Below are 15779 nucleotides of genomic sequence, written 5' to 3'. Positions count from 1 at the left end.
CTTTAAATCTAATTTATTTGCAAATGGTTCAATTTCAGGAAAGCATGATTCATATATTATTTGAAGACGGATATATTTACCGGTAATAGCTTTCTGAACTAATGGTTTAAAGAAAAGTGCTCTAAATTTCTTTAATCACAGAACAGAAGCAGGATGCTTGCAGCGACACGTGCTGCAAGTGCGCCGTATGTTGCATCTTTTCTCCTGCGCTCCCCTTTATCTGTCTGTGTGGGCTTCCTCTGCCTCTCTGTTTGTTTGTATTTGCCACTCTGCCTCTGTAGTGTGATGTCTAGGGTTGTGATTTTTATCCTCCCAACATTCTAGTAAATACTCAGACAAAATCCAGCGTGCTCCGAGGAGCCTCGGGCCACTGCAATCAATCAAGGAGAAAACAACACAAAGATGTGGCTGTTTCTGCTCCATAAAACAACCTTCAGAATAGCAGCAGCCATTCAGCGTCTGGGATGTAGAATTAATACGCTCTCGCTTTGTCCCTCTTTATTTCTCAGCCATCCTGTTTTTGAATCACTAGATCAAAAAAGAAAAAAAAGCTGTCACAAATCCAGCAGTGAGAGCTATAAACTGTATTTGTGACTGTCACTGTGTAATTTACCCAGTGGGTCCTCAGCATAACCAGCCAAGGGTCCCCGAAGAAAACCTGGTGGTGGATGAAAGCCAAAGTGAATCTGTAACGGCTCCAAACCAAGGCCGGAGCTTGAATACCGAACATATGTAATGCTACAGAAAGTCAGCAGAGTGTTTGCTGTACTTACAGCCTATAGGATCGTGGATAATGTTGTATAAATATTTGATGGTTTCCTAGCAGGGTCCTATATGGCAAGGGAGTGCAGCATTAAGGCTGACGATCAGGGAAAACTTCAAGGCATGCTTTCACACATGCAGACACATTAACGGCAATGCGCGCACACACATATATGCGATCCAGACTTCTCTGTCTGTCTGCGTCTGCATTGGGTTTCACTTTCGGCGTGTGCTTGGCTTACAGATGTTGCTCATGTCTCGCTGAGCTTGCAGTGAAAAGAGAGATTCTTTACATCTTTGAGACCACGGCCAGTTGCGCACTGCAACTTGTTATTGTTTGACAGAAACTGTAGAAAATGCTTTGATTGTATGCAGAGGCTGCAAGCATTAGAAAGCCTCTGCAAAGTTTTGATAATGCAATACAAGAAAAGTAGTTTCCTTTAGCTTTTAGTCTGCCAAAAATGGTTGTTAGGAACAGTGTTAACAAATGAGTTAACAATGACTTTTTCTTGGACAATACGTGGCATTAAACTGCAGAACTGCGATGGCTGCCCTCTCCACAGCCCTACAAGAAACTGTCCAAATTTTTCAAGTGTGAAATGTCAACCGGCATATAATCCTAGAGTGATCAACCCTACAAGCAGAGAGACAAAGAGTGTTTTTCTCCCTCGGAGCTGTATGCAGATGGCAGTTGATATATGATATTAACCTTTGCTATTGTAAGTCCTGTCTATACCACCCCCCACTCACACACTTAGACTCACACATACATGCGTGGCATACTAATCATATTGATCCACCTCTAGAGACACTGTGTTGTTTTTCTCCCTCTTGGTCAAAATGTGCATGTGAGTTGTCAGGAAATGATGCAAAATTGTCTCATATTTTATTTAGGAAGTCAAGATATATTACAGTTGTCAGATCACTTTTTTCCCCCTCCACGAGCATCCCAAAGTAAGTAAACCTGCCATAGGTGCAGTATATTTTACACAAATTAATTTGATAAATGTGTAAGTCCTCAAGTATTTTCCTTGGTTTAGATTGCTTGTCAGTGCAACATTTTTAGACAAATGGGCTCCTCGGTTTTAGCGTCACTCCTCTCTTTGTCTACTGAATTGTCAGTTTTAGCGAGGAGGAAAAAAAAAGAGAGAGGGAGAAGCAGGAGGATGAGAGAGGAGGCAAAGTATAAAAACAAATTGGCACAGAGGGATAAAGTGAGATATCAAAAGAGTGGATGGTGAGGGATGAATGAAATAGAGTTTCAGACGTGCTGTGGTCTCTGAGGTCAGGGCGTATATCACTCTGCTTCTGAAACAACAACCACCACAAGAAGCATCGGGGAGCCAACCAATCTGGGCTACGGCATTGTTCACTATCTGCTGAAGGAAAAAAAACCCCAGCTTGGTCTCTCGCTCTCTCTCTCTTTCTTACACACAAACACACACACACACACACACAATCACTCCTCACTGTTCATATCTGGAGAGAGAGAATGGAGCGTGTTCCTTATTGTCCCCTTAGTGGTGATGTGGGGGTGTGTGTTAGGGCTTGATTGTTACTGGTTTACATAAGGGTATTAAACTCTAGCATAGCACTATCTATCTGAGCCAGGCAGATATATTTGTGTTGTGGCTCCTTTATGCATTTGTTATTTCCAAAGAGGATTGGGATGCACAGTGGAAGAGAGGATAGATAGCCTGCTGATATTACCCTCTTCCTCTCTCCCTCGTTTCCTCCTTTTTCCTCTAAAAACCAAACTCTTGCCTCTTTCTGAGTGTCTGTGCATGTGTGTTCATGTGTGTGTGTTTGTGTATTGCCTCCAGAAACAAAAGCGGGTAATTAATTAAAGAGAAGTGCACTTTGGCGCCATTGTCCTGTTCAACAACTCTAACAGTGTTCAGCATAGCAGCACTCAGTGATATTACTCCTAATTATTAGCTGTTGTTTCAGTCTGAAATGGTCTCAAATTGCGGATATTTAAGCACTGTGCAGAAGCATTTAGCCGAGCCAACACGTGCAGAGAAACATACATACTTACAAGCATAGTGTACAGTATATATGTGCAAGTTACGAAACACGTTTACACCAGACTTGTACAAGCTAATTTGCTCAAGAGCACTTGCTTCAGTTACTTTCTGCTTCTCTAGTCCCCCAGCACGTTTTTCAACAAAAAACTTTATGGCTTTTCTACTACCACAGCAAATGAGCGAATGCCTTCTGGAAGGTTTTCATCCCTGCAGTACAGACTTGCTGCACTGGCTGTTTGACAGTGTCCACTTTGTGTTGGTTTTCCTTCAACTTGAAACCAGTCTGTATTAGCCTATTTCCAGGGGTTTAAAATGGGATTTGGCAGATGAGATCAGCTGTAGCAGTGCAGCATGGGAAAAATAATTGCTTAAAAAGAGAGAGAATGGAGCGTGTTCCTTATTTAATTGCTCATTAACTGGAGGTGCCCATTCTGGCCCATTTTAACCCCTGCTTGTCGCTACCCTGACCTGGATGTACTGTAATATAGTGTTTTCTATTTTTACAACATAACAACGGAGGCTTTGGAGTTGTTAAACATCAACTTAACAAAAGTAATGAAACAGATATTTCAAGGATTTTGTTTCACTGCAAAGCAATAAAACAGGTAACTGAGTCTATATTTGAGGTGACTTCCCCATCGCTATAAATAATATAACTTCTGAAATGGTGACATCCTAAACACTTTCTGAATGACTAAGTAAACATAATGTAATTGTAAGTAAATATAAACATTTATTTATGCATTTGTCAACAAAGTAAAATGTTATAAATTAAAAGAATTTGCACAATAAAGCATTGCCACTTTTGATTATTAGCTACAAACGTGTATACTTGTAAATTTTTCAAAGCAGTGTCTTGATTTCTACACTGTGGTATAGCCACTTTCATCAAAATAAAAAGGATCTGAAGCCAGTAGTATATTCTGAATGGCATCTTTAACATGCTCATCTCTTAGAAGGCAGCTGGTATTCTGAGAATTCCCAAATCTGCATGTGTCTGCGAGCTTCTGAGGATCAGGCAGGAGAGGTTAAATCAAAGTGGAGTCAATAACTTCATCCCTCCCTCCTGGTTTGCTGCGCCGTGCTACTGGGAACGCCTGCTGCTCACTCTCGGGCTCAGGAAAGAGGAGGACAGGATGGGGTTCATCACTTTCACAAACACTAAAGGAGGGAAGAGTCGTGCCGCTAATACAGAGGATGATCTAAGTCTCGTGCACACACACAGACACAGACATTCATCTACACACAATCACCGACAGAAGGCTTCCTCACTATGTCTGAGAATGTTAATGAGCTAAATTCTCTCTTCTTTCCAACCTGAGAGCCCGAGTCCAGTCATGGCCATAGCCCCGGCTAAATCAATATCATCATCCATAATCTTTATTGTGGGATGAAACACAGCATAAATCAGCACAAAGTCTTTCACACATTGCTCTCCTTAGCAGCCTCCAATTGCATGCAGCACTCTCTTGGGCCGTTGAAGGCTTTCTTTTCAGTGCAGACAGGTTGTCTCCCAGTGTCTCGAGCCTCTGCAGCACTTGCTCATACATGCACGACACATTAGTTTGGTGGTTTTGACTCTGTTTTATCTACAGCAGATGTGAAAGGTGAGTTTAGAAAGCAATGCAGGTGTATTTTTGAAAAAAAGAAATCCTCCTCTACCTGGAGGCAACAGAGAGCAGGCCGTGGTTTAAACTGTTAAAGCTTCGATAGAAAAGCGTGAATTTAAGTAGGAAAGAAACCTCTGTGTGTACATGTCTTTGTGAGTGGTGTGTGTGTCTCTGTGTGTGTCTTCCAGTTCTGCTCTCTTTGAGTGTGAGTAATGAGGTTTAGAAAAGAAAGCTTAGCCAAATCCTCTCATCAGTCTTCACTCCTTCAATACAAAATCAGCAGGCTAATTCAATACCCAATCACAGGGCTAATAGCATCCAGCCAAGAGTAGAACCAATGAGAACTCTGCTAATGGACCTTTGGGAATAACTAGCTGGACAAAAAGTTAGTGCAAAAAAAAAAAAGAAAAAAAAGGGAGATGTTTTTTTTTCCTCTAAAGAAAATGTACCGTCTAACGATCTTGTCTGGTTTGCAATCGCCTGCCACCGGAGCTGAAAAGCAGAGGAAAAAAAATCTCTCTTTAAACTGTTTCAGACATTTGTGTCTACTCGAGTGTGTCAGAGGGATGGATATTATGTTCCATTCAAATCAGAAACTTAAATGAAATAAAAGATATTTCTGTCATTTTCCACAGCATCTGACTTTAGTGCTTGTTTTATTTTAGAAATACAGCCTTGTTTCAGCGTCGCACAGCGCACGGTTCTACAGCATTTAACATGCAAACAGATTCACATATCCTTCCCTCATTTTTCCCACTGGAGCTGTGAATGGAGGGTGCATAAGTGCATAAGGCTGCAGGAGTGTTCCAACCATTGTAGTGTCACAAATCCCCGCATCCTGACATGCACTGAATAAACTGTCACAGGCATTATATAGTGTCTCCATAAAGCCTACCATCAAACAGTTACTACCTCCATAGCTTCAGTCCACTGCACCAACAACAGAAACAAATCACTCAGTGGTGCGTCCCAGTGTTTTCTGGTTTGTGTGTGTGATACGGTGTAAAGTGGGGTGCATACATAACTGTGTTTTCTGATATGATCATACACCATATAACCTTCTATATCTTGCTCAGCTGCAAATCCATACTGACCTCCGTCGCTAAAAGCTTTCCAGTGTGTTTCACGGAGCATATTCAGTTTCCTGCTCCTCTGCTTTCTGTCACTGCACAGTTTTGTGCTTGGTCATTAAAAGCACACATCAGCATTCATCACATTTATTTTGGTGGTGTGATTCCAAGTCTGATTTAATGTAAGCGCTACTATCCATCACAAAGATAGATTGTCTTTATATCATAAAAACAAAAATGTTTTTATGAATGAGAAAGCTACTGGGATGAAATGTTAGTGGTGTATTTCTACTGAATACCCCATGTTGAAAAAAACAACTTTCAACCCTTTGCCATTTCTCACTGGGAAGAGGTGCAATCATAAAGTTTCAAAACTCTGCCTATTAACAAAAAACCGAATCACATCCACTTTAAATTCCACCTTCAAGGTTCTCTCACTGGTCAGCGCTGGATCTCTTCCAGCTGCGCTTTCAAGAATGGGCAGTGTTGGTCAAGTTACTTGAAAAAAGTAATCAGTAACTAATTACTGATTACTTCCCGAAAGGTAATCCTGTTACTTTACTGATTACTTATTTTCAGTAGTAATTAGTTACTTAGTTACTTTTTAAAAACATTATTTACAACCCAATTCTACTTTTTCTACATAATCCATCATACAAAATGTAATCAAATGGAAAAGTCTCTTTTTAAAACTTGTTTTATCAGTTTTAATCTTTTAACTTTATGCATCAAGCAAAAATTTAATTATATGCAACATTCTCTGACCGGAAGAAATTTGTTTAATATTTAAACCTATTTTCTGCACATTCCAGCACATAAAATAATTTTTTTTGTGTTTACACTCACTCTTTCAAATAGATGCAAGTAAAACACAGCAGAAAATAAATAAAGTCAAAGACTCAGTGGTCCTTTTGCTCTATTTTCACCAGTAAAGCAGGAGTAGGCTAGGCGGAGGTTTACCCTGGTGCAGGTGAAGAATCCGCGAGTTTCTCTGTGAATTTCCCATTACGTCGTAGCGCACTCGGCGCTTGCTTGGAAGTTTAGGGGGTTTTTTTCACTGTAAAAAGAAGTTTTCTTCCAAAGCACAACGGATGCTAATGTTTTTGTCACTTTTTATGGAATCAAACTTAAAATAAGGTCAGTACTTCCACGCTTTAAATGCTGCACGCTCATACTCTCTCCCGCACTCGATATATTATCCATTGTTGATCTGCACACAGCTGTTGTCACCAACGTTGCACTTGCTTACGTCACTGTCATGAGACATCATCAAAAAATCACGGTTTTAGTAACGCAGTAACGCAGAGTGCTGGGAAAGTAACAGTAATCTAATTACCTTTTTTGCAATAGTAATCTCTTACTTTACTTGTTACTTGAAAAAAGTAATTGGATTACATTACTGCCCATCTCTGAGAATGACCCACAGACTTGCATAACCCCCATAAGTGGTGGAGCTCCTATGGGGTGTGCAAATATTCTAAGGTTCTAACTGCAAGTTGACAGTCAGATAGATAAATACACAATGTACAACACAGTGACTGCTTAAAAAAACACAACACTCCTCACCTTATGAGCTGGCTTCGGGCTTGGCACTATAAAACTCTTCACTAAACTCTGCTTTTTGGTCTCGGATCATAGATAGAAACCCAACTCCAACCAGCGGTAATCCTTGACAAGAAAGGAGAGGTTTCATCTGCAAGTTTGAAGTCTACGGTGAATTTAAAAACAAGAAGGCAAGTGGTCAGAGCTTCCACTGAGCAGTGTAAAAATAAGAGTTGCACTGAAAGTAGCACTTTAATCTTTCATATTGTTATTATCAGTGATGGGAATAACAGCGTTACAAATGGCGTTACTTTTTTCAGTAACGACTAATCTAACTAATTACTATTCCAATCGTTACAACGCCGTTACCGTTACTAACAAGAAAATGCTGTGTGGTCGCGTTACTATTTTTCAACAAACAGACGGTTGAAGCTGCGTTCATATCAGTTGCACGGAAGTAGCTGTAAGTAATCTGGGCGCTACAGCTTTAAGCAGCTGCGCGCGCTCCCGTGTGCGGCAATCACTTTCTGCCCGACGATCACTTTCGAGCACAGGGGCAAAACAATCACATGAGTGCTGCTGTTTGACTGAGGAAGAATAAAGTAGTCGTGGTAAGCCAATCACATGACCACTTCAAGATGACAAAGCAACAAGGTGATATAAACCAGTTTTTAAATTGTGTTGATAGGCCACGTAAAACCAGAGTCATGATAAACAATATATGCATGTTTTTCCTGAATACTTTTGTCACGTTTACTGTCTAAGGACAGTGCTAGCAAGCACTCTCTGCTTATGAGCAAAAAACCCCCAGCCCTGTCATGTTGGTGGAAAAATGTACCATGTCGATCAATCAAAACAATGATATGGCAACATGACATTTGGTTGTTTAGAAAGAGGGGGAAGTTTTAGGAGTGATGGCGAGAGAGAGAGAGCAGAAAAAAAAGAGAGCGAGTTTTGAGATGTGAGAGATTTGTGACGTTTAGCGTGTTTGGAGTGTGTAGTTAATGTGTTGTCTTGTGTAGTTAGTGTGTAGTGTTGTGGATAGTTTTGTGTTGTGTGTCAGAACAATGAGGCGACTGCTGTCTCCAGGTAGAAAAAGGAGTGATACACCTGCTGCAGTGATCGACCTGCAGGTATCAGGCTGTGATGTTCTCCTTTATAGTGGTCAGAAATTATTTTTTTGGAGTGGCACAAATAATTTGTGTGGCATCTTATTGAATGCAGAACAGCTGGTTGTTCTGTAAATAGTTTGAAATGGTTACTTAAAAAAGGGTAAAAGGTGGCTGCAAATAACTTTGTTTACAAAACTTGTGCATATGATTTGGCAATTTATATTTGCATTTAAAGTTATGAAATATGATTCATTAAATGTGTTTGTGGTTGTTACAGTAAAAAAACTTTTCTACTTGGAATTTATGGGGTTTTTTTTCTGATTTTAGAACAATTTTGTTAATACAGTATGTCAAAATGAAAACATAACTGTAAATTCAGACACGTGAGGTTGTGCTGAAAAGGATGATACCAAACAAGGCAAAGTAAATAGTTTTTAACAGTGAAATGTAGAGGTAAAATCAAAAGTAGTGAAAAATGGCCAATTATACCCTGGACCCCAGAGGGTTACATTTTTTTAAAAAAAAGTAACGCAATAGTTACTTTTCCAGTAATTAATTACTTTTAGAATCCTGTAACTTTTTTGAAGAAGTAACTAGTAACTATAAATTAATCACTTTTTCAAAATAACTTGCCCAACACTGGTTATTATATACATTCTTTAAATTGGGCCCCCAGGCCCCGGAGAAGTCCTGTGTTGAAACATCTTCTTAACGATGCTCAAAAGACCAAAGTGCAATCGAGCAACATTTGCATTTTGACTTGCAACATGTTTTGGCTGTAGAGTAGCACTCTGGGTTATGTAAAAGATCACTTACTATTTGAGGAGGCCAGGCTATTTTAGAGAATCTGTACCATGAAAAATAATTTCCGCACTTCAGAGAAAAACCATAACAACCTTGAAGCACTAAACATCACACGCTAATGATATACTGTACAACGGCGTGAGGGTATGTGAAGAGGAAATTCCCTTTAATCTTCTTCACGGCTACATCATCTTTTATTGGTGGACAAAGTGAATCTCAGCCTCCAGCCCCAGTCCCATAGAAATGACAATTGATTTGCAGGTTATTTCCTGCTTCCTGTGAGCTAATTGAAATAAAGTGGGACGGTAAGCTCAGGCTCTGCAGCATATATCAATACTGCAGTTGTACAGCAGAGAGAGTCTCATGCCTACTGCTGTGCCTTAACCAGTCCCTCAGAATACTTGTTTCCTTATTTAGTCCTTCAGCATCTAAGTGCTTACTTCTTTTGCATTAGCCTCCTATTTAAAATCTGTGGTTAAGCAAGCAAGATGAACCAGAATGAACACTTAGATAAGCAAATGGTGTCAATATCTATATATTTTTTTGTTATTATACTGTTTACTTTGTGAAAATGGTCACACAAGTGTCACACTGTCTCAGTGTAATATCATGAATATTATTTAGTAATTAATACAATACATTTGATATTTGTTATATTAAAGTTCAAGATTACGTATATATAATAGTGATTACATCCCATAGAAGAGAATTATGAGTATTTGTGCCGATCACAGAGTCAGATATATTCCTTTACACACACACACACACACACACACACACACACACACACACACACACACACACACACACACACTAGTAACGCCTTTTCCCATCAATTTAATTATGGTGAGCCCACTATAGATAAATATAAAGTATCCAGCAGTGCACATCTGTCCAGGCGTATGTACAGCAGGAGAAGGGAAAAGAAACAACTCGTTGCGCATGTCTGGAAGGCAACCGAGGAATAAGTGTTGACGTGTGTGCATGCCTGTATGTGCAAGCTCAGGAGCCACGTTTTATTTAGTTATAATGTCCCAGCTGTCGTGAGCATCTGGATGTTACACAGATTAAACTGGTAAGTGTATGAAATCAGATGTACAGTAGCCTTCAGTGTCTTTGCTGTCAGATAAACAACCAGAGGAATTTATCCCAGACAACAATTTAGACAAAACAAAACAAAAACCATGCACAGCTTCACAGCCTGAAATTTTACATGATCCAAGTCTTATTTTTTCTTTTACAGACTGTATTCATTTTGAAACTGCTTTTTGTTTTTAAAGGCATTTAGATATAAACTGCTTTTTTGTTGCTTTCTGACACACGCTGTATTTAAGCATGGATTTCCCTAAATCACATTACAGAATATCTTTGAGAAATCTGCCTTTCAGACTACTTTAATTCCATTTACATTTAAATGCCTTTTAACAACAGTTCCTTTTCTTCCACTGCTTTTCCCTCCAACCACAGTAATGATTTCAGCCAACGTCTTCCAATGGTCTAATCTAACTCTCGTTAGACTGCAAGATACACTGAATCATCATTAAACCAATCTGCATATTACCTGTGCTGCTACACTTAGCTATGAATCTCATTTGAATCTTATTTAAATTCCTCCTATGAATCTCAATTAAACAGAGATTCAAACAAACAAGCGCAGCATCTAAAATAACACAGACACACACAGACACACAAACACTGCACCTGCTGTTATCATTGCTGTTGTTTTAAATGTGTTCAGTTTAATTAATTTGTTTTGATACTCAAGACAAATCCTTTACAAATCCTCATGTGGTAATTAACAATTATCGCACATTTAATAAGCATACTGAGATAATGAAACAATTAGAGAAACAAGCCGTTTAAAGGCTGGAGCTGCGCTTTGAGCTAGTGTATATGCTTTAATTGTCGTTCGGTGCCTTCCGACTTCAGTAAGCTAGCAGATCTTAAATGTACTCAGAGCTTACAAATCAAACACCCTTCAAAGCAGAATAACAAACCAACAATGTATTACTTGTAGAAAATGTGAGCTTTCAGCACTGCTGTAATATGAAAACGTCTCCACACACACTTTACCTTTGTCTCTGGTGTTATCACAGGGGCCAATTAGCAGGCCCCAGCTTTCTGCTCAGGCATGTGTCAGGGGACCTATAGGGAGCCCGCGAGGCTGCAAGAGGCCTCAGGGTAGCAGAGGAATTATCACTCTTTTCATCTCTCCGTCTCTCACACATCCTTGCATACAGACTTATCTGCTGTTTGTTTGGTGCGAGCGTGTTCCCTTTCATTCTTTCCTTTCCTCTGTCGTTTTCTTGCTGCACAAGCTCCCAGAACAGCGAACAAAGGACGATCCTGAATAATATAGAGCACACGAAGCTAATTTACTCGACTAAGGTGGCCGAACTGGACGAGGTTCAATAAACATATGCATAACCTCGACATACGTGCGCACCAGTCGATGCATACTCATAACCTTTGATCCCTCTGAACTATAGACTGTTTGTAGGCCAACTTTGTGTCTGTGTGCGCACTTTTAGGCAACAGAAAGGCAAAGTCATCACAATACATGCTGATTAAAATCCATGTTGCACTCTGTATCGTGACTATTAGTGATGGAGTGCTCAGGGAGACCTAACAGATTGCTGGAGCACGTGCTGAGCTGTGTGTGTGTGTGTGTGTGTGTCTCTCTCTCTCTCTGTTTGTTACCATGTGTTTGTTCTTGCTGAGAGTTTTATCCTTATCACACTCTTTCCCACCCCCTCATCTTTCTTTCTATCCTCAGCCCTATGTGGCCCCCTACTGAGTGGCTGGTAGGTGGCTTACACACACACACACACACACACACACACACACACACACACACACACACACAAAGACAAAAACAGACAGTAAGCCCTCCACAGGCTGCATATAGCTGTAGATCCCTCTCTCTACTCCACACCACGGGGAAGAGAGAAGAAGGGAGTGACAGGAAAAGAAGAAGAAGAGGAAGAGTGTGTGTGTGTGTGTGTGTGTGTGTGTGTGTGTGTGTGTGTGTGTGTGTGTGTGTGTGTGTGTGTGTGTGTGTGTGTGTGTTGGAGTGGTGTTTCCACTCATTGTGCAGAACAGAATGAGTGGACACCTGTCCTCTGTCAAGCCTCCATCTACCTGTCTGCCACACTGTGGGCTGTAAATCGTTCTTTCTGGCATGCGGGTGAAAACTGAGTCAGTGCAACCAGCTGAATGCTGCTGAACAAGAGTGAAACTTCCATCTCAGAGGAATAATTAAGATGCTTCATAAAATATTAAAAATTGTTCAAAGTGCATTTAAAAAATTTTTGGTTGTTTTATTTTTTGCCCATTCGATGTTATTTTTTTCTTTGTGTGTGCCTATTTTTGTGTGTGACACTGGCAGGGAAAGAGACAGCAGAGTGGAGGCAGTAGATAAGATAAGCGTTCTTTATTTCTGACAGAGTCATTTAGCTGTGGATGAAGAGAAGAGAGGAGGAGAAGACGGCGAGGAGAGAGTTATAGTTATGGAGCTGTCGGAGGTTCGGGAGTGTTGAATGAAATGAGGTCCGGAGGAGCAGAGGGAAACAAAGGTGGAGAGAGAGAAATCGGGAGGCTCCTACATGACCTTGCAGTGAGAGAAACAAACTGAAGAGGAGAACCGGTTTCCTCTAAATCATGTGTTGTGCTGTGTTTTCCCCTCTTACTGTTACTCAATTAACATGTCAGCCTACATGCCAGTTGCTGAATCTCCCTTCTCCTCGGCCCACATCCCTGAATCACTTTCCCTTTCTCTTTTATTTCAGTGACTAAGGGGTGCACCTGTGTTTTAGTGCTCAACTGCATCACACTCACACAGTGTGTCACACACACTCATACACACTTCTGGAAAATGTTTCTTTGTCATATATTTGCTTGTACTGAGGCATCAAACTGTCAGAGGCCTCCTGTCATTTCAGCTATTTGCTTCTTTCCCCTCCTGTTACTCATATGAAGAAAAGTATTTATTTTCATTTATCAAAGCCTTTTACCCCAGAGAGAGAAAAAACTGCAGCATCTGCAATACTGTGTGTGTGTGTGTGTGTGTGTGTGTGTGTGTGTGTGTGTGTGTGTGTGTGTGTGTGTGTGTGTATGTGCACATGTGCATGTGTGTCAGGGGGTTGTGGAGCAATGCTGGAGGTTATTATGAAGAGACTGAAATGCGACAGGAGATTCCTCTGATTGGGAATAAAACACCATCATATCTATTTAAATAAACCCCACTGCGACCTCATTTGCACACACTCACACACACTAAAAATAAAGGGGCATATACGGAACGACACAGGAACGTAAAGGCATCCACTGAAGCATACACAAACGCGCACAAAAGTGCAGAAGCTGGCAAATCTATGCATGTAAACAAACACAAGAGCAAATTCACAAAGGGATTTGTAGTAATTAAATTGCAATGATCGCCCTATTTTAGCTTTCACTTTGAAGATGAAAATATAGTGTTCGAGCAGAGACGTGAAGAAAAACAGTCCTAATAGAACATGAAACGAACATCTAATTATTCAAAGGAGATTAGTTACTGTAGGAATAACACAACAAAAATAAGATAAACAAATAAAAAGGTTTAATGCAAACACTCTGCAGAATAACGCAGAAGAGTGCTTCAGAGCTCCGCGAATGAACCTAAAGTTTGACCATTTGTGAGCTAGGCTCTGACGTGAACCTGCTGACCTTTGACCTCTGGCTGACGAGAGGCACAGAACATGCATTTAACTTGTGACAGTGTAGGTTCTTTAATAAACAGCATGCATCGCTGCAGAAATGGGCAACTGCATGTGTATGTCACCAAAACACGAGTCATCTGAAAGGAGAGCTGTGTGCATGTGCGCACGTGTGTGTGTGCGCGTGTGTGTGTGTGTGTGTGTGTGCGTGCACATATTTGACAGTGAATATGGAGAGGAGGAACAGTGATGTATGTTGGGTCTGCCGTTTGAGACTGCAGATGTTTACCCCAGGTGGTCTGACGCTAATAACGTTCCACTCTTTACAAGCCCTTTAATTCACTCGAGATAAAACCACATAAAATATACAGTATAGGATACACTGCTGCACCTATCCGGATCAGGGAAACACGGTCAGAGATGCAAGTTTGAACTTCCCTTACATTCATTTATTTCTTTATTACGCACTGATTATGAATAAAGCGCCTCTAAGACTTCACACGGAGGTATATAAGAGGTAAATAACCTCTGAGAAGACAAAGAGGTCACTAGCACTTTCACATAGTAGCGTTTGAATGTAAAAAGAGGGCAGTGGAGAGGTGGTGGTTTATATAGGTAGGACAATATGTTCAAACGTGCCAAAAGTGAGCGTGCTTGTGCCTCTCTAGCCCGTTGGCTCCTCCTTCCCTTGCGTCTCCTCCCCTTTTTGTACTCAAATGTGTCTCAACCTTGAACCAGAGCAGATGAGGAAGACGAAGAGAGTGAGAAAGCGGTCAGCACTCTTCCTATGTCACACGAGTATGCTCGAGTGTGTGCGCGTACGTGTGTGTGTGTGGATTTATATGTATATGATGTGAAATGTGGAGGATGTTGGTGTTTAAAGCACAAGAAATCCCCTGCACATGCTAATCCTTCCGCCTACGTTCAGTCATTTTATTAATATATATTTGAAAAAACACACACACACACACACACGCACACGCACACGCACACACACACAAACATTATGGTATAAAACCACGGTAATATAAACATATTAAAAGGCATTTCTGCCAAAACTAGAAAACAAGTCAAAGAGAATGAAGCGACTCACATATCTGTCCTCTGCTTTGGAAGATTTTAGTATGCTTCACAGTCTTTGGCAATACTTTACTTACTGCACAAGTACAAACACACGCACACCCCCAAACACACACTCAGTGTTGACTTTGTATTCTGGTACAGTTAATGTGTACACAGATTATTTTTCTCCCCAGAAGAGCTACTTTTGTCGCAGGAACCAGCTTTCAGAATCACTCTACTGGTAAAGCCACAGACAGCAGGGCCCTCCCTGCCTCTGTTGAATGCAGCGTTAACACATACACACAAACGCACACTATACCATAGAGGTCTTTCTGCACAGTACACAAACAGGCAGTTGATTTGAAAAAGTTGTAACTCTTTAAACAACAAAAACATAGTCACACACTCACACACAGCAACTGCTGAATCCTAATCTTCTGCTGCAACACTCACTCTGTAGCAGGAAACCTGACAGACTCAACTGACTCTCAATGGTCACATTGTAAAGACTTTAGCCAATTAGCGATTGCTGTCTTTAATGAATGAGAGCTCCGACTGTCGGCAGAGAAACCACAGCTTGTCTCCTCTCTTCTTCTCCTCTCCTATCTTCAGCCCATTAAAAGAGGGCTGTTTCTTCTTTTATTTTGTTTTGTCATGAATCTTTAATCAGCCTTTTCAAGTGAGTGCGCAGGCTGACTGTCAGCATAGCGCTGACCCTTGCTGCTGAAACACACTTTCTGATGTAACTTATACAGATGCTACGCAGCTTAGAGCACATTCACATCCAGGAACAGACCTAAGCTTGAGCTTATGTGCACAATTTCTATAAGGTGAGGTCACAAAGATGTAAAAATCAAAGCATGCCAAAGTTTTAACTATAAGAGAATTTCCACTTATGCGCTGACAACAATAAAGCATGCTGTAGTATAGTTTGGTACCTGGAGTAGCTAGTCTCCTGCTTAGGCTGGGAAGAAATCCATCAGCAGTGAACGAAATGGGTGAACTGACAGTTCTGCGTTCGTGCTCTCTGAATCTCTTTCTCTGTCATGACACTATTGCATTTGCTCGTGCAGGCATGCACACAGCTGCACAC

General features: G+C 40.8%; 1 protein-coding gene across 4 annotated transcripts in view; it reads right to left on the bottom strand.

The window, feature by feature from the left end:
• LOC309710659 (transcription factor Maf-like) overlaps positions 1 to 15779 on the bottom strand; it is a 59285-nt gene that overhangs the window by 15102 nt on the left and 28404 nt on the right. Inside the window, exon 3 of one of the 4 annotated variants that reach the window (XR_014277772.1) lies at positions 7036 to 7137. The exons of 2 other annotated variants lie outside the window; for them this stretch is intronic. The gene's annotated coding sequence lies outside the window, so the exon portion shown is untranslated. Of the gene's footprint in view, positions 1 to 7035; positions 7138 to 10890; positions 11274 to 15779 lie in introns of those variants that run through there. One more of the 4 variants, XM_082540326.1, reaches the window with a different exon arrangement.

The sequence above is a fragment of the Aulonocara stuartgranti genome, assembly GCF_965226115.1.
Source record: "Aulonocara stuartgranti genome assembly, chromosome: 7".
Classification (NCBI taxonomy): domain Eukaryota; kingdom Metazoa; phylum Chordata; class Actinopteri; order Cichliformes; family Cichlidae; genus Aulonocara; species Aulonocara stuartgranti.
This window is presented reverse-complemented; position numbering and strand designations above follow the sequence as displayed.